Raw genomic sequence first — 26,547 nt, forward strand, 5'->3', positions numbered from 1 at the left:
GAAGGTTCCACTAAAACCAAAGTAAAGCCTCGCCGCCCAGCTGCAAACTTCACCAGAACTAATGCCAAGCGATGTGAAGCCCCTCTAATCCTTGCTATACAGTCACCACCCTCATTGAAATCGATGCTAAGCGTTGCAAAGCCATGCAAAGCCTTGCTACACAGTTGCCATCTTCAGAACCAACAAAGAATGATGCCAAACCTTGCCGCATAGCTCATCGGAACTGGGACAGAGTGAAGCAAAGCCCTGCAAAGACATCCCTCACAGCTTTGTCAGAACCAATGCCAAATGACACAAAGCCTACCAAAGCACTGCTGAGTGCACCAAGGACATAGGGTACAATCCTCGCAGGAGGTGGCTAAGTGGGAGAGCCTCTCTTGCCTTTGTGCACTTGTTTTGAGTTGCTCCTGGGAGCAGACTCCCAGTTCCATCGTCACCCCCTCATCCCTACTCATACTTGTAACAAAGAACATAGCTGGATCAATCTGTGTGGAAATCACATAAATGCGGATCTTCCCAGAACTGAATTGCTAGTATATAAACAGACTGTTTGTAATTTGAGCATACAGATGGGACAGAACCTCCAGTCAGAGTGCCAAGATTTCCTGACCAGAAGCCTGAGGTTCCACACCAGTAGCAATCAGGAGATTCTTTTGAGCTCCAGGGTTCAACTACTAACTCCCCTTGCCAGGTTTGGGAGCAGCAACATGGGGACTATTCAACTACCCTCCCAGGAGGGGCTAGCTACATCCTACTTCAAGGAGAGAACATGTTTGACACTATCTGTACAAAATATTGTGACAATGTAATTTAAAGAACTCATTTCTTTAATGCATAACCAGATGGCAGAAGAACTGATTACAAAACGACAGTGAACTATTGTGAATGAATACAATACATCGAACAGACGGAAGATACCTTGAATGTTGTAACATCAGTCCGTGTTAGAAAGAATTCTAGAACAAGGTGCTTTGAAAAATGAACAAATATGACTTTGCTTGACTGTCCAGCAGAAACAATAACCAGTTAATGTGCAGGGTGACACATCCATTTTGAACAAGATGGTGTTGATGAAATTAACTGGGTCCTAGTTCTAAGCCAAGAAAAGACACTTTAGTAGGTCACAGCAAGATTGTTTCAAAGGCACAAGCACCATATAAGAGTATACATGTAAACTGGAGTGTATATCTATATTCTGCACAAACACCCTCTCTGATTATTCTACAATCACTAAAACCCACAATTAGCTATAATAAACAAGTTACTTACCTTTGGTGTCGCCTTATCTGGTAGAGACTCTATCTAGCCACAGATTCCTTACCTTGTAATATTCCTCAGGCATCAGACTGCATATGAAATAATGATATAAAATCTTGAGCAATATCTCTGTGCACTGGAAGGTGGCACTGATCGGCATTGTAGGCATCATCTGCGCAGAAAGTGACGAGTGCCACCCCAGTATGGTGACGCCGTACCAGAAGCACAAAGCCATGTCAGAAGGCTAATTGACCGGTTTGCAGATACTCAGGGCCTGCAGGGACCTTTTAGGTAGAGGAACTGGTTTGCAAAACAGGGATGATCGGAGGGTTGGTACGGAATCTGCAACTAGAGAGAGTCTCTACTAAAAAAGGCATTACGGAAAGTCTGATAGAGACTTCTAGCCAAAGATTTCTTACCTTAGACTCAATACCAAAGCAATACCTCCCCAGACTTAGGTTTGCAAACTGGAGCAAAACGTTCTGGAAGACCAAATGGGCAAAGTGCCCATCACAACACACCTAACTGTTAAGACCACAGTGTTTGGTAAATGTGTGCAAGGATGCCCACATGGCAGCCTGACAGACGTCCAGGACAGGGACACTTCAAACTAATGCAGTGGTTGCAGCTTTGGGTCTGGTAGAATGAGCACGGAAGCCCTCAGGAGGGTGCTTCTTGGCCAGTGCTTAGCAGATCTTACTGCAGTGTACAATCCATCTGGAGATAGTCTGATTCTGCGCTGCTTTACCTTTCTTTGCACCAGTGAACCCCACACAGAGCTGGTCATCTACACAATGCTATTTGGTATGATTAAGATAGAAGGGCAATGCTCTTTTTGGGTCCAGATGGTGGAGTCTCTACCTTCTTGGAGGGGTGTGGTGAAGCAAAGAAGGTCGGCAGTGTGATACTTTAGCTAACATAGAAAAGTGTCACTACCTTTGTTAAGAAAAAGGCACGAGTGCGAAGGACCAGTTTATCTAAAAAGAAGCTGGTATATGTAGGTTGGCCAGAAAGAGCCTGTAACTCGCTGACACTCATGGCCGATTGCATAGTCAATAAGAAAACAGTCTTGAGTGTCAAAAGTCGGAGAGGACCCCAATGCATGCGTGCGAAAGGGGAACGAATCTGGTAGGGCAGCACCAAATTAAGGTCCTACTGGACATAACAAAAGGCTTCAGAGAGGATATGTGTTGAAGAGCCTTCAGGAAACGTGTCACAACAGCTGACTTGAATAGGGAGTGTTGATCTGGCAATTCCAAAAAAGCTAAAAGATACCCTGTAACTGTTTCCAGAGCAAGGCCTTGCTAGGCTGAGAACAGAACAAACAACACCACTTTGGACATGGGTGCAGATAGTTGATCAGTATGTTTCGAAGCGCTTCAAGCCACAAACTTGTCCTAACAGCATGCCTATATGGTCTTTGTTGATGGACGTCTGGCTGCCAAGATGCCCTCACATACTTTGGAAACAAGCTCTCAATCTCCACATATGAAGGTGGAGCGTGCATAGGTTCAGGACCCTGTCCTGTTTCTGCAAAGGGAGATTATCCTGCAGGGAAAGCCTCATCGGATGACTGATGCTCATGCTCAAGAGTTTGGAATACCAAACTCTCTGTGCCCAATCTGCATCCTGGATGACTTGGGCCCCGTCTGTCCTGATCGTCTTCAGAACTCAGGGCAGGAGTGATGTCAGTGGAGAGGTGTACAGGAGTCCCATGTCCCGTTCAAGGCGAAATTCGCCTCTGAGCGTCCACCACCTTGGAAAGTCTAGTACACAGAAGTGCCGACATGGCATGTTCTCAGTGGTGGCGGTTCTTCCCAGTCGTGGACGAGACCTTGCACCATCTCTGGATGGATATGCCATTTGTGATCTGCAAGCATCAATGGCTGTTTGTCTGCCCTGAGGTCAAGAAAGCCTGCCAGGTGTCGTATGGCCAGGAAAATGCCTGATGGTCCAGCAGTAACCAGAGGTGCAAGGCCTCCTGGCACAAGGTCTATTACCCACCCTGTGCCCTGTTTGTTGCAGTACCACATGGTGGTAGTGTTGTCGGTAAACACCAGAACCAGCCTTCCCTTGATGGATGGGAGACAGGCTTTCAATGCCAAGCAAATCACTCTCAACTCCAACAAGCTGATGTGGAGCCGAGACTCCCCTGGAGCCCAGAGTCCTCTGACTTCCACCACTCCCAAATGGGCACCTCAACTCAGGAGTGACGCAGCCATCATCACTGTGATATCCAGGTAGATAAGGGAGAGTTGTCTGCCGCTGACTGAATCACAGCTTGTCAGCCACCACTGCAGATCTTTTACAGATACACCGCAGATATTTGGACCAGATTGGAGAGATTCCCCTGCTGTTACGCACATTGGTACTTCAGGTCCCATTGCACAGTCTGCATACGCCAGCAGGCATGTTATACCAGCAGGAGGCCAGGAGATTCAGCAGCTTCACAGTCAGTCACACCACAATCCAAGATAAAGGCTGAAACATCAGAATTATAGCCTGAATATCCGGGATGCCCCTCTCTGGAGGATAGGCATGGAATTGCACTGTGTCCAGAAAAGGTCTGATGAAAGAGAGCATCGGAGGGGGAGTCAGGTGTGACTTTGGCACATTTGTAGTAAACCCCAGTGAATGCAGGAGGTTCACTGTTGGCTGGAGGTGGGCAGCGGCTGCCTGGGATTGAAAATTGAGTCCTGCAAGTCCAGCGCCACCATCCAGTCTTGATGACCCAGGGCAGACAGGATGTGAGCCAACCTGACCATTCTGAATTTTTCCTTTTTCATGAAGTAGTTGAGAGGGTGTCTCTGCCCTTCTTCAGCACCAGAAAGTAGGAGGAATAGCATCCACGACCTACTTTGATGTCAGCATCCTCTCAATGGTTCCTTTGTCCACAAAAGCATGTACTTCCTGATGCATCAGGGAAAGACTATCCTCCATCAGCCAATCTGAGGACAATGGCATTGGCGGTGGGGTTTCCCTGAATAGAAGGGTGTAACCCCACTGATCAATTTGGAGCACTCTCTTGCCCGAAGTTATGGCTTGCCAGTGGGGTAGTGGTGCTTGATATTGTTGCTAACCGCTTGCCTGTGATGTTGATGGGACACATTAAAGGGGTTTGGAGGGTGTGGCTGCTTGGAGTGAGAGGAATGGGCAAATCTCTGACTATGGCTCCCACAAGGCTTGTGGTAGCAATGTCCTCGGCCACAAAAGAACTGGGGAGTCTGTTGGCCATGTTGGCTGGGTGAAAATGGTAAGGCTGGTAGTCCCTACCATAGCCAAATAAGGAGGAAAAGGCCATGCTGAGTGCCAATTGCTGGGTGCCGGCCCTACTGCCCTTCAACTACTCGAGTGCTGAATCCAACGTATCGCCGAGGAGACGAGTGCCTTTAAAGGGCATGTCCTTAAGGGATGCCTGGACACCCCCTGAGAAACAAGTTGACCTCAGTCATGTGTGGCGACGAAGCACAACGAGGAAGCAATCGCTCTAACCAGCGAGTCTATCATGTCCAGTCTGTAGCATTTTGTGAACTTTGGTGCATTCCTGCCATCAGCAATAGCCTGGGTTAGGGCTCCTCCAAAACCATGAGCAGCACTTACATAACTGAGTTCAATACTGATTGAGTTTACCTACTCAAGAGACACGTGGTGTTCACTGACCAATGTGCAAGACTAGCGTAAGAGAAAATCCTCTTACCAAAGGTATCAAGCCTTTTGGATTCGCTATCTATTGGTGGTGTAGGGAACGTGCCAGGGCTAACTTTAGGTGTTGAAGCCTGCACCACCACGCTCTTGCGTAAAGTGATGGGTGAGGATAGCTGGTTACCTGGGAGAAGGGTGGTTGCGGCAAGGGATTGTCCTGTGAAGGGCTTCACCCTGGCCAGAGTTGCAAGTGGAATACCCTGGTCCGGAGCCCCTCCTTGGAGACATTGGTCTTGACCTGCAATGAGGGTAGCATCAAGGACCTCAGCTACCCTCCACACCACCATGGCAAGGGAAGCCCCTTCCTCTGTAGCCACACTAGAAGGAGACACCAGATGAGTGTCTGGGGAGGTGTCCAGACCACTAGCATCTGCCAGTTCTCATACTAGTTATCCTCAGCCAAGGAAACCTCAAGGGAGTCAGGCGTACCGTAAGGCTCCTCAGATCCACCCCAAGCATATTCTTCGTAGGGCCTGTCAGAAAAAAGGAGGGACTGTCTCTGACCCAGAAGGTCTTGGCCAGGTCAGCCCTGGTGTCGACGTTGGATGACATCAGTATGGCTCTGTATAAAAGTCTGGAATAACTTTGGGGTTGGTGCCACCAACGGACATCGGCGATGCTGGGAACACTGTCACTGGACTGAATTCCAGTGAAGGTCGTTGTTAGAAATGGGGTTTTTGGTTGGCAGTCAGGTTACCTCCTGTCCAAGCAAAAGCCCTCACTCTAGTCAGGGTAAGTCACACACTATCCAAGATTATCCTGTGCCCACCCTCTGGTAGCTTGGCACGAGCAGTCAGGCTTAACTTAGAAGGCAATGTGTAAAGTATTTGTGCAATAAATCATACAATACCACCATATAGCACCACAAAACTACACCACACAGTGTTTAGAAAAATATATAATATTTATCAGGATAATTGTAGGTCAAAAAGAATAAAGTTGCAATGGAAAATTGTAGAAATATCACAGGGAAGTGATATAAAGTGTCTTAAGTCTTTAGAATGCAATACAGTGTCTTTCAAGCACAAAGTACCTGGTTTCTGGTGGAAAATCTCCTCAGAGGGCCACAGGAGAAGAGATGCGTGGAAAAAGGGGTGTGTGCGTCGATTTCTCCTCAGCACACACAGACTTGCGTCGGTCTTTTCCACGCGGGGAAGTCGGGCGTCGTTTTCCGGCGCGCAGACAGTCTCTTTTTGTGGATCGCGGGGATTACCAGATGTCCCGGGTCTGTGTGTGGATTCTCCTGCTTGTTTTCCGGCTGCGCGTCGTTCTGCGGGGCTGCGCGTCGAAGTTTCGATCTCACGGTAGGCGTCGCGTCGATTTCTCCTTGGAAGTCGGGCGGCGTTGTCCTTGCGAGGCCGTGCGTCGAAAGTTTGGTCTCACGGCAGGCGTCGCGTCGATTTCTCCTTGGAAGTCGGGCGGCGTTGTCCTTGCGAGGCCGTGCGTCAAAGTTTCGCACTCACGGTGGGCGTCGCGTCGATTTCTCCTGGAAAGTCGAGCGCCTTTGTCCTTGCGAGGTTGTGCGTCGAAGTCTCGATCGTCCCGAGGGCGTCGCGTCGATCAGCGTCGGTGGGCGGCGTTTTTCTCGCCGCGAAACAAGCTGTGCGTCGAAATTTTCGGCGCACGGAGCGTCCAAGTGAAAGGAAGAAGTCTTTTTGGTCCTGAGACTTCAAGGAACAGGAGGCAAGCTCTATCCAAGCCCTTGGAGAGCACTTTCACAGCCAGACAAGAGTTCAGCAAGGCAGCAGGGCAACAGCAAGACAGCAGTCCTTTGTAGAAAGCAGACAGGTGAGTCCTTTGAGCAGCCAGGCAGTTCTTCTTGGCAGGATGTAGTTTCTGGTTCCGGTTTCTTCTCCAGCAAGTGTCTGATGAGGTAGGGCAGAGGCCCTGTTTTATACCCAAATGTGCCTTTGAAGTGGGGGAGACTTCAAAGAGAGGCTAAGAAGTGCACCAGGTCCCCTTTCAGTTCAAGCCTGTCTGCCAGGGTCCCAGTAGGGGGTGTGGCAGTCCTTTGTGTGAGGGCAGGCCCTCCACCCTCCCAGCCCAGGAAGACCCATTCAAAATGCAGATGTATGCAAGTGAGGCTGAGTACCCTGTGTTTGGGATGTGTCTGAGTGAATGCACAAGGAGCTGTCAACTAAACCTAGCCAGACGTGGATTGTAAGGCACAGAAGGATTTAAGTGCAAAGAAATGCTCACTTTCTAAAAGTGGCATTTCTAGAATAGTAATATTAAATCCGACTTCACCAGTCAGTAGGATTTTGTATTACCATTCTGGCCATACTAAATATGACCTCCCTGCTCCTTTCAGATCAGCAGCTGCCACTTCAACAGTGTATGAGGGCAGCCCCAATGTTAGCCTATGAAGGGAGCAGGTCTCCCAGTAGTGCAAAAACGAATTTAGGAGTTTTACACTACCAGGACATATAACTACACAGGTACATGTCCTGCCTTTTACCTACACAGCACCCTGCTCTAGGGGATACCCAGGGCACACATTAAGGGTGACTTATATGCAGAAAAAGGGGAGTTCTAGGCTTGGCAAGTACTTTTAAATGCCAAGTCGAGGTGGCAGTGAAACTGCACACCCAGGCCTAGCAATGGTAGGCCTGAGACAAGAAAAAGGGGCTACTTAAGTGGGTGGCACAATCCGTACTGCAGGTCCACTAGTAGCATTTAATCTATATGCCCTAGGCACCTGGAGTGCACATGACTGGGGACTTATAAGTAGATTAAATAGTTCAATCAGGTATGATCCAAAGTTACCATGTTTACAGAGAGAGAGCATATACACTTTATCACTGGTTAGCAGTGGTAAAGTGCGCAGAGTCTAAAAACCAGCAAAACAGTATCCAAAACGAGGAGGGAGGCAGGCAAAAAGTTAGGGGTGACTACCCTAAGGCTGTCAGGTCTAACATGTGTCCCCCCCAGCTGAAAGTGGGGAGAGCTACCCGACCTCCTGGGAGCTCTCATCGCTAAGGCGGAAGTACCTGGAGAGACCATCAGCATTGGCGTGGTCAACCCCTGGGCGATGTTCCACCGTAAAGTCCATCCCCTGTAGGGAAATGGACCACCTCAGAAGTTTTGGATTCTCACCCCTCATCTGCATGAGCCATCTGAGGGGTCTGTGGTCTGTCTGAACTAGGAAGTGAGTCCCAAACAGGTAGGGCCTCAGCTTCTTCAGGGCCCAGACCACAGCAAAAGCTTCTCTTTCAATAGCACTCCACCTCTGTTCCCGTGGTAATAGCCTTCTGCTAATAAAGACTACTGGTTGATCTTGGCCCTCCTCATTTAGCTGTGCTAGGACTGCCCCTATGCCATGCTCTGAAGCGTCTGTCTGCACGATAAATTCCTGGGAGTAGTCAGGGGCCTTGAGCACGGGGGCCGTGCACATGGCTTCCTTTAGGGCGTCAAAGGCTTTCTGACAAGCCTCTGTCCAATTCACCAACCTAGGTTGCTTCTTGGACGTGAGTTCTGTCAAGGGGGACACAATGGTACCATAGCCCTTGACAAACCTGCGGTAGTATCCGGTGAGGCCTAAAAAGGCTCTCACCTCAGTCTGGGTTCGAGGTGGTTGCCAGGCCTTGATAGTTTCGATCTTGGCCTGGAGTGGCTGCACCTTGCCACCACCTACTAGGTGTCCCAAGTACACCACGGAACCCTGCCCAATCTGGCACTTACTAGCCTTGATGGTCAGGCCTGCCTGTTGCAGGGCCTGAAGCACCTCCTTGAGGTGGAGCAGGTGTTCCTCCCAGCTGGAACTGTAGACAGCTATGTCATCCAGGTAGGCTGCACAGAAGGCATCCTTGCCAGCCAGGACCCCGTTAACCAACCGTTGGAAGGTAGCGGGGGCATTTTTTAATCCAAACGGCATCACTCGGAACTGGTAATGGCCGTCAGGGGTGGAAAAGGCGGACCTTTCCTTAGCCCCCTCAGTCAGGGCGATCTGCCAGTACCCTGAAGTAAGATCAAACGTACTCAGGAACTTGGCAGCGCCTAGCCTGTCCACGAGCTCATCAGCTCGGGGGATGGGGTGAGCATCAGTCCGGGTGACTGAGTTGAGACCCCGGTAGTCCACACAGAACCGGAGCTCTGGCTTCGCACCTGGGGCAGTAGCCTTAGGGACCAATACCACTGGGCTGGCCCAGGGACTACTGGATTTCTCAATGACCCCTAGAGTCAACATCTTGGAGACCTCCTCCTTGATGCTGGCCTTCACCTTATCCGACAACCTGTAAATTTTGTTTTTCACAGGGAGACTGTCACCGGTGTCAATATCATGAACACAGAGGTGGGTCAGCCCAGGAGTAAGGGAGAACAGGGGGGAGAACTGCTCCAACAGCTCATAACAGTCTCCTTTCTGATTTAGAGTCAGGGTGCCAGACAGAATGACCCCGCTTACTGACCCATCACCTTCTTGGGCAGAGAGGAGGTCGGGGAGAGGTTCACTCTCCTCTTCCGTTCCTTCATCTGTGACCAGAAGCATGTTGATCTCCGACCTCTCACAATGAGCTTTTAGTCGGTTCACATGGAGCACCCTTAGGGGATTCCTAGGGGTTTGGAGGTCCACTAGGTAAGTGGCCTCCCCTTTCCGCTCCTTTATTTCAAATGGGCCAGACCAGCGGTCCTGGAGAGCTCTGGGCTCTACTGGCTCCATTACCCACACTTTGTCTCCAGGTTGAAACTCTACCAGGGTGGCCTTCTGGTCATACCATTGTTTCATCACCTCTTGACTGGCCTCAAGGTTATCTTGGGCTTCTTTCCAGAAGCGGGTCATCTGGTTGCGGAGGGCCAACATATAGCTGACCACATCCTGAGGGGGTGCCTTTGGAGCTTTCTCCAATCCCTCCTGGACAATGCTTAAGGGTCCCCTGACAGGGTACCCATAGAGAAGTTCAAAGGGACTGAACCCTACCCCTCTCTGGGGGACCTCTCTGTAAGCAAAGAGAAGGCATGGTAAGAGGACGTCCCACTTACGCCTCATGGCCTCGGGAAGGCCACCAATCATGCCTTTCAGGGTCTTGTTGAATCTCTCCACAAGACCGTTCGTCTGGGGGTGATAGGGTGTGGTGAACTTGTAAGTTACACCACACGCATCCCACAGCGACTTCATGTATGCGGACATGAAGTTAGTGCCTCTGTCAGACACTATTTCCTTGGGGAACCCCACACGGGTAAATATCCCCATCAGGGTTCTGGCCACCACCGGTGCAGTTACTGTCCTTAGAGGGATTGCCTCTGGGTAACGGGTGGCATGGTCCACCAAAACCAGGATGAACCTGTTGCCTAAGGCAGTTTTGGGGTCCAAGGGGCCAACAATGTCGATGCCCACCCTTTCAAAGGGGGTGCCAACGACAGGAAGTGGAATCAGGGGGGTTTTAACCCTTTTTCCTGCTTTACCACTGGCCTGGCAGGTAGGACAGGATCTGCAGAACTTGTCTGAGTGTGTCCTCATTTTGGGCCAATAAAAGTGGGTGACAAGCCTGTTAAAGGTCTTGCCCTGCCCCAAATGTCCTGCCAGGGGAATGTCGTGAGCCAGACCCAGTAGGAAGGTTCGGTAACATTGGGGGACCACCAGCACACGTGCTGCCCCAAAGCCCGGAACCTTAGGCTCACTGTAAAGGAGATCATTCTCCCAATATAGGTGGTGATCGCCAGAGGCGTCGCCGGCTGCCTGGTTTGAGGCTTGTTTCCTCAAACCTTCTAGAGTGGGACATTCTTTCTGCGCCTTGCAGAAGTCCTCCCTGGTGGGTCCACCCTCAACTTGCCAACCAGCAAGCTCAGGTAAGTCACCTAGGGCGGCGATGTCTTCCCCAGTTGGCTCGGAAGCCTCCTCCTCAGGAGCCCCGTCAGCCACTGTGGGAACAGCGGGGGCCGGTTTCCCGCGCCCCTGGTCCCTCCTCCTGGCAGCTCTCTGGGCCATCGTTCCAGGCTCCAGATGCCCTTGACTTCCCTCTCGGTCAGCCATGGACCGTGTGGTCATGCAGACCCACTCAGGTAACCCTAACATCTCCAGGTGAGACCTGAGCTCCACTTCTTTCCAAGCAGTGTGCTCAAGGTCATTGCCTAACAGACAATCTACAGGCATGGCAGGACTCACAGCTACTTTCAGAGCACCAGAGACCCCCCCCAACTCAAAGGGAACCAGAGCCACCGGTAGGTGACTCTCGCGATTGTCAGCTACTCTGACCTGGTGGAATGTATTAGGCATTATCTGCTCTGCTGACACCAGCTGACTCTTGATAGTAGTCATACTGGCTCCTGTGTCACGCAGAGCCTCCACCCTCTGCCCATCAATGGTGACCCACTGCCGGTACTTGGAAGTATTTCTAGGCATGTGGGCCTTGGGCACCATTTCTCCTTCTCCCAGGGACACTAGGGAAATCTCTACCTGTTCCCCAAAGCTAGTTGGGTCCATCTCCCCCCCGAGTGCTACACTAGTCAACCCAGGTGCCTGTCCGGTAGTGGACGGTGCCCTCTTGGGGCACTGAGGATCGCCTTTGTAGTGACCATATTGGTAACATTCCATGCATTTGGGGCTAGATTTTCCTGACTTGTCAAATGTCCCTGGCTTTCTCCCAAATTTGGAAAAGGAAGGGTTGCCACCCCCTCCCTGGGAATTCTTTTGGGGGCCTTTAGAGAGTTCCTTATCTGTAAGTTTATCTCCCCCCTCTTTCTTCTGTTGGGAACCCTGACCACCTTTGTGGGAGTCCCCCCCAGGTACCTTTTTGGACACTCTGGTGCTAACCCAGAGGTCCGCCTCCTCAGCAAGCTTCCTGGGATCAGTCAGCTTACTATCCACTAGGTGCTGGCGCAAATCTGTATAAGTAACATTAAGCATATGCTCTCTCAGGATCAAATCATATAAACTTTTATAATCTGCTACTTTGTTGCCCCGCACCCATCCATTCAGTGCCTTACTAGAGAAATCAAAGAAATCTACCCATGTTTGTGTGGTTTGTTTGGTGCTGTCCCTGAACCTCTGACGGTATCCCTCAGGGGTCAGCCCAAACTTGGCAAGTAAAGTGGCTTTCTGGAGTGGGTATGTGTTTTGATCCGGTGGATCCAATGTGAGAAGTGTGTCCCTCCCCAATGGCGGCACATAACCCCACATAGCTACCCCCCATTGCCCTTCAGGAACCTCATGAGCCCTTAGTGCAACTTCATAAGCAGCTAACCATTTATCTATGTCATCTCCCACCACAAAACTGGGCACCACATTTTTGGGTATACGAACCTTCTTTTCTCCAGCAGGTCCTGTCTGTATGCTGCCACCATTATTGCTGGATTCAGACTGTCTTGCCTTGATCTCCAGCTCCTTGAGACTCAGTTCATGAGCCAACAATAGTTTCTTTTCAGCCAAAGCTCTTTCAGCTTCCACTTGTTTGGCTGCTCTTTCAGCTTCTGATTGTTTGGCTGCCCTTTCAGCTTCTGCTTGAATCTGTTTGGCTGTCCTTTCAGCTTCAATCTGTTTGGCTGCTCTTTCAGCCTCAGCTTGTTTGGCTTCTCTTTCTGCCCTCCTCTCCTCCTGTTGCGCCTCAATTTTCAGTTTTGCCATTTGCAATTGGAACTCCCTTTCCTCTCTCCTTTCCTCTGCGGTCAGGCTTTGCATGGAGACACTGCTCCCTGGTCTGGAAGGGTGCACAATTGCAGTGGTAACACCATCCATAGATAGTGAAAATCCTTCTGAGGGGCCATTTTCTGGCTCCCCTTCCTCATCATCCTCTAAATGGGCTTCTGCCCAGGCCCTCAGCGCCACTTGAAAGTCCTCCTTTCTGGAGGCCCCTTGGGTGGGTACCCTCAATGCCCTGCAGAATCCTCTTAGTTGTTTGACCGTGTATGTATCCAACTGGACTAGGTCAAAGTCCCCTGTCTGAGACCCAGTCAGAGACATGTTGAGTGAGGATTTAGTTTTTGAAAATTGTCAGGAAAAAACGGATTTTCAAAAAGAGATAAAAACCAAGTTGACCTTCAACTGTGGGTAGGTAGTGAGATACTTAGCTACTGTATGTCACTGCACAAATACAAGTCCTATCCTCACCGCTGATCACCAATGTTAGAAATGGGGTTTTTGGTTGGCAGTCAGGTTACCTCCTGTCCAAGCAAAAGCCCTCACTCTAGTCAGGGTAAGTCACACACTATCCAAGATTATCCTGTGCCCACCCTCTGGTAGCTTGGCACGAGCAGTCAGGCTTAACTTAGAAGGCAATGTGTAAAGTATTTGTGCAATAAATCATACAATACCACCATATAGCACCACAAAACTACACCACACAGTGTTTAGAAAAATATATAATATTTATCAGGATAATTGTAGGTCAAAAAGAATAAAGTTGCAATGGAAAATTGTAGAAATATCACAGGGAAGTGATATAAAGTGTCTTAAGTCTTTAGAATGCAATACAGTGTCTTTCAAGCACAAAGTACCTGGTTTCTGGTGGAAAATCTCCTCAGAGGGCCACAGGAGAAGAGATGCGTGGAAAAAGGGGTGTGTGCGTCGATTTCTCCTCAGCACACACAGACTTGCGTCGGTCTTTTCCACGCGGGGAAGTCGGGCGTCGTTTTCCGGCGCGCAGACAGTCTCTTTTTGTGGATCGCGGGGATTACCAGATGTCCCGGGTCTGTGCGTGGATTCTCCTGCTTGTTTTCCGGCTGCGCGTCGTTCTGCGGGGCTGCGCGTCGAAGTTTCGATCTCACGGTAGGCGTCGCATCGATTTCTCCTTGGAAGTCGGGCGGCGTTGTCCTTGCGAGGCCGTGCGTCGAAAGTTTGGTCTCACGGCAGGCGTCGCGTCGATTTCTCCTTGGAAGTCGGGCGGCGTTGTCCTTGCGAGGCCGTGCGTCAAAGTTTCGCACTCACGGTGGGCGTCGCGTCGATTTCTCCTGGAAAGTCGAGCGGCTTTGTCCTTGCGAGGTTGTGCGTCGAAGTCTCGATCGTCCCGAGGGCGTCGCGTCGATCAGCGTCGGTGGGCGGCGTTTTTCTCGCCGCGAAACAAGCTGTGCGTCGAAATTTTCGGCGCACGGAGCGTCCAAGTGAAAGGAAGAAGTCTTTTTGGTCCTGAGACTTCAAGGAACAGGAGGCAAGCTCTATCCAAGCCCTTGGAGAGCACTTTCACAGCCAGACAAGAGTTCAGCAAGGCAGCAGGGCAACAGCAAGACAGCAGTCCTTTGTAGAAAGCAGACAGGTGAGTCCTTTGAGCAGCCAGGCAGTTCTTCTTGGCAGGATGTAGTTTCTGGTTCCGGTTTCTTCTCCAGCAAGTGTCTGATGAGGTAGGGCAGAGGCCCTGTTTTATACCCAAATGTGCCTTTGAAGTGGGGGAGACTTCAAAGAGAGGCTAAGAAGTGCACCAGGTCCCCTTTCAGTTCAAGCCTGTCTGCCAGGGTCCCAGTAGGGGATGTGGCAGTCCTTTGTGTGAGGGCAGGCCCTCCACCCTCCCAGCCCAGGAAGACCCATTCAAAATGCAGATGTATGCAAGTGAGGCTGAGTACCCTGTGTTTGGGGTGTGTCTGAGTGAATGCACAAGGAGCTGTCAACTAAACCTAGCCAGACGTGGATTGTAAGGCACAGAAGGATTTAAGTGCAAAGAAATGCTCACTTTCTAAAAGTGGCATTTCTAGAATAGTAATATTAAATCCGACTTCACCAGTCAGTAGGATTTTGTATTACCATTCTGGCCATACTAAATATGACCTCCCTGCTCCTTTCAGATCAGCAGCTGCCACTTCAACAGTGTATGAGGGCAGCCCCAATGTTAGCCTATGAAGGGAGCAGGTCTCCCAGTAGTGCAAAAACGAATTTAGGAGTTTTACACTACCAGGACATATAACTACACAGGTACATGTCCTGCCTTTTACCTACACAGCACCCTGCTCTAGGGGATACCCAGGGCACACATTAAGGGTGACTTATATGCAGAAAAAGGGGAGTTCTAGGCTTGGCAAGTACTTTTAAATGCCAAGTCGAGGTGGCAGTGAAACTGCACACCCAGGCCTAGCAATGGTAGGCCTGAGACAAGAAAAAGGGGCTACTTAAGTGGGTGGCACAATCCGTGCTGCAGGTCCACTAGTAGCATTTAATCTATATGCCCTAGGCACCTGGAGTGCACATGACTGGGGACTTATGAGTAGATTAAATAGTTCAATCAGGTATGATCCAAAGTTACCATGTTTACAGAGAGAGAGCATATACACTTTATCACTGGTTAGCAGTGGTAAAGTGCGCAGAGTCTAAAAACCAGCAAAACAGTATCCAAAACGAGGAGGGAGGCAGGCAAAAAGTTAGGGGTGACTACCCTAAGGCTGTCAGGTCTAACAGTCGTACATTTGTGACCGGAGTTAGACTGGATCCAAAGGGCTGGACAGGCACCAAGAGGAAACCCAGTGGTGGAAACCGAGTTGGGGCATCTTCCAAACCTATGGGGCCTGAGAAACTCTAGAGGAGTCAGCACACTCAAAGGTGAGGGGCATAGCGTCATAAAATTCCTTTAATGCAGTGGAGGTCGCTCCGTCTCCAGGAAATTCAGGGAGGTGTGGAGCAGACCCCGCCTAAGGCTCTGCAGGGAAAGTGAGGGTGTAGGGCCCAGGCTTGTAGCATTGTTTCCATATCTCGTCCATTGATTTGGACCGGTGTGGTGAATATCTTGATTCTTCTTTTCTTGTGTGATTTACCCAATAAAATTTGGATCTCAAAGATGATGAGCAGGAACTACTCCAAGAGTGGGTTTGGGATGTTCCACGTGACTGAGACTTGGAGTGGAGACCAGTGTTGAGAGACTAGGAGCTTCAACGCTTATTTCCGGACTGCTTTGGGATTCATTGCTCAGCAGTCAGGGCAGGCTTTGGAGTTGTGACCCGGCTTAGGCACCATAAACAAACCAAATAGAGGTCTGTCACAGACATTTGCCTGTGGCAGGCTCCACAGGTCTTAAAACCCAAAGGCTTTCTAGGGGTCATGCGAAATGCACACTGGGGGTGAAAGCTCAATGAAGGATAGGCAAAAAGTCAAAAAAGGCAGTCAAAACAATTACTGAGGTAGCACTTAAAGATCCACACTGATGGTGTGGAAAGAAAGGAATTGATGTCAGCGTGCTGGGGTGGCAAATATATAGGCACCACGCAGGTCACTTCTAGTGCAAGCGAAGCCTATGATGCCAACGTGGAGCCGATTAGCACCATGTTTCCAGCATTCATAGGTGCGGCTCAAGATTTTCCAGATCCAGTCCTATGGTGAGGAATCTGCAGCTAGAAGTCTTTAGCTGATACAGTCTGCCTCACTTTTTGCTTCTTGGAAACAAAATGTAAAAAGATATTGACTAGCCTCACGCAGTACAGGAGTGCAGGTTGAAAACGAGTAGGCTGAATCAACAAAGATAGCAAAAGGAATTATATTCTGGATGGGATACTTTGCACATGAAATCAGTTAAGCTTGGAGGAGGTGCACTGCGGGAGGGGTCATAGAGGGGGAATATGTTTAGCAGAAGGCTGGGGTACAGGGGGTTCCATCAGTGGATGTCTGTTACCCTGGTTTTTGGCAGCAATTAGATTTCAATTAAATTGATGAGTCTAGAAGTGAAATGCAGAGTAAAATCCAGGCCGCCAGATATAAATTCCAAGGTGTGCAATCATGCTTTTAAGGGTGTACGGCAATTCATTCCAAAGAAGAAAAGCCTGCTGCTTTAAATGAGATGGTTTGGAGCGTCCACTGATTAGCGCATACAGAATCATTTGTGAATCAAGTCACAGACATGTAGCAATATGTTCACAAAGATTGTATCCTCAACATTTGCTTATATTTATTATTATAAGTGTCATAATATCATTATATTGTGTGAACAATGTGTACGAACAAATGTGGGATGTGCAAGACACCCTGAGCAGCTTGCCAATGGGAATATTGTCCATGGTAACTTTGACTATGGACGTTTCCCAGGACAAACCTGCTTATGCAAGCATGCCATGAGCAAGTTGCTCATGGGTCCTTTGTGTGTGTGCATTTTGCACATTGATTTTATCTTTTTTTTGGGCACATAATGGTGAGTATTAGTGCCTCATATGCTGCGTTGATTTCACACTTGAAATCTTAGTGAATTACTGTTAGAAATGGAGTTTCTGGTTGGCTAGGGTATGCACCTAAGACAGGCAGAACCTACCCACCTTAGTCAGGGCGAGGGGGTTACACACCCAAGATAACCTCTGCTATTCCCATGCAGAGGCAATGTGTAAAGTGTCTGCACAACACACACAACACACGTGATGCACTATCCCCTCCACAAAAGAAACACAACACCAAGTTATATAAAAATAAACTCTATTGTACACAACATCACTAGACCAAACACGTCAGTAATACCCATTACACAGTACTCATACTCTGCAATAGCTAGCAGTAGTTACATAGAACATTTAAGTTACTAGCTATACTGCAACATAAGCAGTAGTCAGGTGAACATTACTACAAAGAATGCACATGCCATAATAAACATAAATGCCCATAAAAAGAACATCAGGGAACACATGGCCAGTCATCAAAACATATCCCCACCAACGCATGACTCATAGTAAAACACATATTCTACATGCCCAGACATCATCACTGAAATTATGCATATAATGGAACATTCTCATATGTCCATATCCTCATCAGCATATTTCTAGAGGTGCCACAAACCTGAAACAGCATTGGGCAAAAACTGGATGTCCGTGTCCCAACCGTGGAGCTCCTCTGCTCTGGTTTATGCCTTGCGGTGATGTGGGGTTACTCGGTGACCCCACTCCTCAAACATGGGCCACCTCGCTTTTCTACCCCTCAGCCAGGCAGGGACTCTCCTGCCCACCGGTGAGGGTTCGAGTACCTCGACTGGCACTCCGCGTGTTTTTCAGCGGAGCGGGGGGCTGGGCGGGACGGGGGACCTCCATCGAGGTTTCCTGCAGCCCGCGAACCTCGCAACAGGACTGGGGGCCCGGTGGAGTGGGGGGCCTCCGGAGAGGCATCCTCCCTGCGCATGATCCCTTAGCCACTGCGGGGGCCCAACAGTAACAGGGGGCCCCATGATCAACAAAAGGGCCTGGCCTAGCCGCACAGGGGGCCACTGATGAGACTTCCACCCCATCCGCAATGCACACCCACTGGACAGGGCCCGGTGGAGCAGGGGGCCTCTGATGAGGCTTCCACCCTGCTCGTGATGCGCAAGCTAAGCTGCAGTTCTCCCGGACCGCAGCAGTGAATTTAGGCAAAAGGATGGGTGCTCCAGAGGCGCTCTTCTCCGCACACCTCATCCAGGGGGCACCTCTAGGAGCGTGCTCGCTCCAGACTTCATTTCCTCGTGCCCCAGGGCACCAAATACAGTGCCCTTCGGAAGCACTTGGAAAGTTCGAGCTGCCCGGGTCACGGCAGTGATTTTCTCTGGCAGCAATCCCAGAAAAAGCGCTCTCCAGGCACTTAAAAAATAAAACAAAGGATGAGATCTCTCAAGGCGCTAGGGGAGTAAAGTAAAGTGCTCCTCAGGCACTTAGGCTCCAGCACAGGAGCTTCACAGCACAGCTCCGCTCTCACGCTGAAAAGCAAATAGGTGCAGGGTGCAGGGGACACAACACTGAGCCCCTGGAGGACACAAGTGGAGCACAGAGTGGTAGGGCCCACTAAGCAGGCCAGCACAAGGGGTTTGCAGTTAGTGGCAGTTTCTACTAGTGACCCAGCAGGTCACAGGTCAGCACAGCAGTATCAGTCCAACACGGTTCCTGGTGAGTCCCTCCGGCAACATTCTGTTTTCATTTCTTCAAGTATATTTCTTGTTCCCCTGTACTTATGACCAGTTTTGCAAAGCACTCACAAAGAGGGGGAGGGGAGGTTCCAACCAGTTACAACTGGTTCTAGGAGGGTCCCCTCTCTCCTCCAGCACAGGCCCAGACATCAGTTGGGGGTAAACAAGCCCTTTATTTGAGGCCAGGGCACAGCCTTTACAAATGCAGGTGTGCCTGGCCTCCCCTTCTCTCAGCCCAGGAAGACCATTCAATATGCAGATGCACCTCTGTGAAACCTCCACCCTCTCTGTGTACAGGCTGTCTGAAAAGTATGCACAGAGCCCAGTTGTCACCCTGCCCCAGACGTGGATTGGAGTCAAGCTGCAAAACACCAGTCATAAGCACAGAGAAATGCCCACTTTCTAGAAGTGGCATTTCTAATAAAAAATCCACCAACACCAGTAAGCAGCATTTCTCACTACCATTACAACCATACCAAACATGCCTATGCTACCCCTCATATGTCAGACAATACCCCCTAGTCATAAGGCAGGGCATTTCCAATGCAATCCTATGAACAAGGCAGCAGTCACAGCAGTGAGAAACCAAATAGGCTGCTTGCCACTACTAGAACAGGCCCCACAACCAGGCACATATCCTGTCTTCTACATACATAGCACCCTGCCCATAGGGCTAGCTAGGGTCTACCTTAGGGGTGACTTACATGTAGTAAAAGGGGAATTCTGGGCCTGGCAAGTACATTTAGATGCCAGTTGCCTGTGGCAGTAAACTGTGCATGCAGGTCCTGAGCTAGAAGGCCTGAGACAGGTTTGACAGGCTACTTCAGTGGGTAGTGCAAGCAGTGGTGCAGGCCCACTAGCTGCACTTAAATTACAGGCCCTCGGTATAGGGATACCACTGTAAGAGGGACTTACGGGTAAATTAAATGTACCAAATAAATGTAAGCCAATCATACCAAATTTAGTAGGGAGAGCACCTGCACTTTAGCACTGATCAGCAGTGATAAAGTGCTCAGAGTCCTAGAGCCAATAACAAGAGGTCAGAAAAAATAGGAGGAAGGAGGCAAAGGGATTGGGGATGACCCTGCAAAAAGGGCCAGGTCCAACAATTACCAACAATGTTCAATTTGCTGAATGCTAATTTGTCTCTGCCACAATCTGTTCCAATTCAGCTTAATTTGTGAATCAGGCTCATATTATATTGCATTGTTGTTGGGGTTTGAGTGCATTTTGATAAGAATGATTAATGACCATCAGCTCTAAAAATATGGTTTCTCTTTGGCAGGATTTTAAAATATAATTTTTTTAAATTCTGATCTACAAAAATATTGAATCTAGAATACTGACAGCCACTGTATTGTCAAGGTAAATATACAGAAGTAAGTATAGATTTATTGTTCTTAACACCAGAGCTATATATCCTGATGCTAGATGTTGAGTTAACAATAATAATCTACATGATGGACATAAATCATCATGTTTTCTAAATGTAGAGTTAAGAAATAGCAATTCTGTACTTAAAGTGACTACATAGTGGTAGTTGATATTCTGGAGTCAATATTTTTGTTGGTCAATATAAAATCTTTATAATGTGGTACCGCACCATTCTCTTTCATAATTCTTTTTTCTTTCAACCTCGCTGATGCTAGTATGTGTGTTGAAACGATTTGCTATCCAATGTAGATGGTTGGTGTTAGATTCCTACGGCTGCTCAATTAAATCCATTTCAATGGGGAATCTGCTAGTGTTTCTGAAAAATTGTCTTTCTCATTCTAAAGATTGTAAGTCCAAAATGTTGGCTGTTCTAACTCGGTTCAACCTCAGATGTCCTGGAGAACTAGCTCAACTTCAAACAAATCTAGATCTGGTGTTTTAATGACTAGCTGAACCCCTTCCAGAGGATTTAGAGTAATTAAATACTTAGGGACTGATTTAAACCTCGACGGACGGATTACTCTGCCACAATGGTAACGGATAGCCCGTCCGCTTGAATTCAAATCCCATTATATTCTATGGAATTTGGATTTCAGTGGATGGTCTCGACGGAGTAACCCATCCACTGAGTTTTAAATCAGGACTTTACTTGGAACTTTTATAGTGGATCATGAATAGCTGCTACCGAATCATAGTGTGGGGAGATCTACTGCCACTAGAGTGGATGTAAAAGAACTTGTGTGAAATAAGGGGCACACATTGTCCACCATATCCTCATACAGGCCAAAAGCCGTATTGTCAGGCATTAACTCACCTGAAACACATACAGGAAATTATGAGATGTAACATCACAAAACACAAAACATAATAAAAATCCATTTACCAAGGTTACAAGGACTACCATATCAGAATGTAGCATCTGTTGGTTGTGTGTTGCCCAAGGAGATGCTTTCCTTGGATAGAAATGGCTTCATTTGCCTGAAAAAGAAAAGAGACACTCCTGAGCTTCTTGTTAATGCTTCATTTTCTTATATTGGCACCCAGCCTATACCACTCGGCTCTGAGATCAAAGCATGTTAAGCACCTTATATTGCACTGTGGCTGTCTGCCACGGCAGGGGAAAGGGCACACAGAGAGAAAAAAGAAATCATAAACACCCCCTGGAAAGAATTGTATTGGTCAAGGATATTGTTAAGTCTCAGGCAGTAAATCTTGAATTCAAACCAGGGCAGATGAAAGAGTCCAAATTGCAGATACCATCCTTGGATGTATGACTGATGATTGGCTGAGTCTGATACTCATAGAAGCATCCAGGGATTTAAAAGCATAGGTATCACAGCCAAAGACTGACTGGAAAAGTTAAGTCCTCAGAGCTCCTTGGTGCTTTAGGATATCCCCAAGTTTCAAGATCCTCAAGATTCAAGTGGATCAGTAACACACTTCAGAGAGTGAAGTCCTACCTGTGCAGCCTTCTATTACCAAATCTTTTAATTCTTTGTTCTAGGGATAGCAGTAGCTTCACAGTAGATGCTTTGATGGTAGGTAAGACTGGAAGCTTTTTTTACCCTGGCTGTGCCTATGGAGAAACTTGTGAACAGTACAGAGAATTTTGTAACACAATTTTTTAATCAAGGCCAAAGAAGTGGCAACAGGGCAGATGTAATATTGTCACTGCAGTTCAGGCCAAAAATGAGTAGGGTTGAGGTCGCCACAGCTGATATGATAACAATTTTATGGTAAAGGGGCAGGAGAGGAAACACATTTTGATGTATGGGTCAATGGTGGCTCAAGATCTTTGTAACCAAGTTTATTTTTGTCAAAGAAGCCTTTTATGTTACATAATTCTAGGATTGGTGATGAGGGAGGCTCCTGCACAGGGTGTATACTGGCACTAGGAGAATTATCTCAGACTTCTGATTGTTCCACGTCAATTTTGCCTGCATTGAGTGTTCTTTAGACAATTAGCAGCCTGAAGGCCATGTCTCTAAGGAAAAGTGAGGACACCAGGGGGAAGCTGCCCATACACACCAGCATCCGGCCCTCAGGAGTATACACTTCATCAAGGACTTCAACATTTGGTAATGTGCGGTCTGATAGGGACTCTCTCTAGTGGCAGTTAATAACTCACCTTTTGAATAATCTCCAGAGTCCCAGACTGGATCCAGAAACATTTCAGCAGTACCTCTGTGCCCGAGTAGGTAGCGCTGTGCTGCTCTGCACTGATGCCGTTCTGCTCCGGAAATTATGTGAAGACCCTATATAGGAGGAACTCCCATATATCAGTTGCTTTGAAGACTATCTGTGCCCCCAAACGCAGAGCCCCAACAGCAAATTGGTTGTGACCAGAATGCAAATTCCTGGACTTGGGGTCTTATTAATGGATAGAGTCTAATCATAGAAAATGGGGAATGAGAGGGTTTGTGAGGAATCTGAGGCTAGACAGAGGCTCTACCAGGAAGAGTGCTGCCAAAGTAACTTGTTATTCTGTTAGAGACTTCTACTTGCAGATTTCTCACATTTTGAATAGATACCAAAGCAGTACCTAAATGGAGGTGGGTCTGGGAATTACCTCTAACCAGAAGGTCCTGAAGGATGAGTGGGCAAAGTACCCCTCTTGGGGAATATGACAAGCCAGACAATAGTGGGGGTGGAAGGGAGCTCAGACAATAGTGCTCTGTGAACATATAGGGACGCCCACATAGCCACCTGGAAAATGTCCACAATAGAGACTGTGTGCCAACATAGTGGTAGCAGCGAGTATACTGAGCATGCAGTCCTTACGGAGGCTGCTTTTTGGCCAGTGAATTATGTAATGAGGTTGTTTGGAAAGCACATTATTGGTCAAACAGAGCATTCTGGTGCTGTTCCAGACACTTGATGATTTGCCAAAGAGTACTGCTAAAAGAAATTCTTGAGAGAAAAGAAGAGGAAAAATGACCAAGATGTTAAATAAGCCAACCACATGTCTCATCTGTCATGGCAAACAGAAAGGTCTTGAATTTCCTAAAATCTATTTCAATTTTCATTAATCTCAGGAAGCAGGGAAGCTGATTGCAAGCTTTGGACCCTAAACTGGTAAAAAAAAATCCTCCGCTGGTTTTCAACCTAAAGTTAGGGGTTCAGAGGCCATTAATATTAGCTGATCTTAGGATTCTCTGAGTGCTGTAATGCGTACAATGGTCTGAAAGTTTTTTTGCCCTGCCCAATGAAAGGCTCTGAAAACAGTGGCCAAAAATTTGAATAGAATCCATTTGTGGACTGGTAGACAATGAAGAGACCTGAGTCCCTCAGATACAGAGCTCCCATGAGGGAGCTTAAGTATCAGTTTTATGGCCGCATCTTGTACCACTTGTAACTAGTGGATTAAATGTTTTGTGATGCCTAAATAAAGGCTATTACATTAATCTGACATTGAGGTAATAAGAATATGGACTAAGGTTTTTCCAGCTAGAAACTAGGAAGAAGTTGTTTGGAGATATTTGATCAAGGAAAAGCTAATTCCAGACACTGGTAGGATTTGTGGTTGAAAGAATAGATCACAATCAAATTTAACTCTTAAGTTCCTAGCCACTGTCGGGGGTGAAGTGTGGAATTTAATTTAGATCATCAGGCCACCAATCCCAAGCTGAGAGCATACATCCTATTCTTCCCAAACAGAAGAATTTCGGTTTTATGTGAGTTACACTTCAGATGAGAACATTCCTTTCAACGGATGATTCAGGTGAAACAATTCTTATAGTTTTGTTAGAACTAAAGAATTATTAGCCAAGGACAGGATCAATAGTAAACACACGTTTCTCATTTGCAAGGAAGGACAAACTAGGTTCAAGCCCTACCACAAATATCAATATTGTGAAAACTGTGAAATAGTACAGTATGCAACACCAGGATGAACGAGAGCCTTGCTTCGGCACACATATTTTAGCTTAGGCCTGTGCCCTTTTACCTTGTTACGTGCTTAATTTTGTTTTATTAATTTTAATTTATTTTAGCTCAACTGGCTTTTAGCTGGGATGTTTTAGTTTCCTAAACAGCTGCTATTCTAGGAAAGTGTTGTTATTTAGGGCCAGATGTAGCATTGTTCCAAATTGCGAGTTGCAATTTTCGAGTCCCAGCGACTCGCAAATTGCAACTCGCACTTTGGAATGCAGAAAGGTGTCTCAGACACCTTCTGCGAGTCGCTAAGGGGTCGCAAAGACCCACCTCATTAATATTAATGAGGTGGGTCGCAATTTACGACCCCATAGCGATTCAGGGCACTCACGGGGATGGTGGCCTGCTCGGAACAGCAGACCACCATGTCCGTGACTGCTTTTAAATAAAGCAGTTTTTTTTTTTCAAAGTGCAACCCGTTTTCCTTAAAGGAAAACGAGCAGCACTTTGAAAAAAAACCCGAAACCTTTAGTTTCGGTATTTTTCAGGGCAGGTAGTGGTCCATTGGACCACTGCCTGCTCTGAAAAATTATTTTTAATGCCAGACACAAAGGAGAAGGGGTCCCATGGGGATCCTTTCCCGTTTGCGACTGGGTTACCATCCACTTCAAGTGGATGGTAACTGCGAGTCCATTTGCGACCGCATTCGCGGTCGCAAATGGAATTACATCGCATTGCGAGTCGCAAATAGGAAGGGAACACCCCTTCCTATTTGCGAGTCGGAAATGCATTTTGCGAGTCGGTTCCGACTCGCAAAATGCATTTCTACATTGCAAAGTGGCTTTAGCGACTCGCAAACGGCGATTTTCGCCGTTTGCGAGTCGCTAAACCTTTGCTACATCTGGCCCTTGGTTCTTTGCACAACATTTTCATGCTACACCTCTGACCAAGGCTAAATGTTATCACCTATCTAGTACTGCACCACAAGACTGCATAGCCAGCCTCGGCACTTTGGCACATGGTAACATCAAGCCTGTTTCTCAATATGTTTTGTTATAAAAATATCATGCAACCCAAGGAAGGTTAGAGAGGTAATTCCAGCCAGATGAGCTATCCTATGCTGTGCGCCATTTCATTGCCACTTTGCTGACCTTAGTCCTGCCTCTGCAGCCAATTGAGTAGATGACGAGCAGACCCCTGTTTCTCAGGTATGGGGGCAGGTGTTCTTTGGACTAATATGGACAAAAAAGGCTATCACTGCTATGCTCTTGCTTAGAAGTGTAGGTATTGATTTGTAGAGGTTTGTAGACATTCGCTTGTTCCATTATGCTGAGATTGTTTATCTGCTTCTCATTTCTGGTAACCATTTTCATGCTATACATTTCGTGCTATGTCTAATCATTGTAATAATCTTTACTGATTTTCGACACCTCAAGAAGGGTGGATTTGGTGAAATGTCTGGGTCTGAAAATCTGATTGTGATGAATGTAAAAAAATTTGTCTTTTGAAATAGTCCATTAATTGCTCATTTACTAACATTTTGCACAATTTTGCAGGGTCGGGAGCAAGGAAATGGATCTAAAATTAGATATGGTGTTAGCATCTGCAGACTGTTTTTTCAGTAAAGGTTTGACCATGACCAATTTCTAGGTCTCTAGCACAAAGGACAAAGTGGATAGCAGATCTTAATATAAAGCATGATCCAGCAGGACATGGATCTCTTCTGCATAGCCTTGCCTTTTTTCACCCCAGAAAACCCCACTAAGAGCTGATCATCCATTCGGTGATGTTTGAAATCAATATAAAAGCTCAGAGCTCTTTTGGGGTGGAACTAAGGGAGTCCCCTCTCCTACTTAGATGGGTAAGGAAGAGCATTGAATGTTGGTAAGGTGATGTTTTAGGTAAAAAAGATGCCCGTGTTCATAAAACAAGCTTGTTTGACCCATCAGCCTCAGGGTGCCATTCTCCCAAACTTTTTTCCTTCTCATCCCCTGTTTAGCTGAATTTGTTTTTGTTGGCCTTTGGACTCTGTGCACTTTAACACTGTTAACTAATGTTAAAGTGCTTATACTCACTCCCTAAAACATGGTAAAACTGGCTGACATCTGATTGGCATGTTTAATTTACTTACAAGGCCCTAGTAAAGTGGTATACCATATACCCAGGGATGACAAATGGGCCTGCAGCACTTATTTTGCTACCCACTTACATAGCTCCTTTAAGCATGTCTCAGGCATGCTATTGCAGCTGGTATGCAGTGTTAAGCTGCCAATTCGACTTAGAAAAATAAACCCCTCGCCAGGCCTAGAACTCCCTTTTTATTTCATACAAGTCAGCCCTGAGGTAGAGTCTAAAAAGCCCACAGGGCATGGTGCACTGTAATTAAAAGGTTGGAAATGTACTTTTAGGTTTTACATGTTCTGGTAGTGAAAAACATACAAGTATATTATTCACTATTGTGAGGCCTGCCTCTCCCATAAGATAAACATGGGTTACCTTATTACGTTTTATAAGTGATAACTTA

The sequence above is a fragment of the Pleurodeles waltl genome, chromosome 1_2 (assembly GCF_031143425.1).
Source record: "Pleurodeles waltl isolate 20211129_DDA chromosome 1_2, aPleWal1.hap1.20221129, whole genome shotgun sequence".
Classification (NCBI taxonomy): domain Eukaryota; kingdom Metazoa; phylum Chordata; class Amphibia; order Caudata; family Salamandridae; genus Pleurodeles; species Pleurodeles waltl.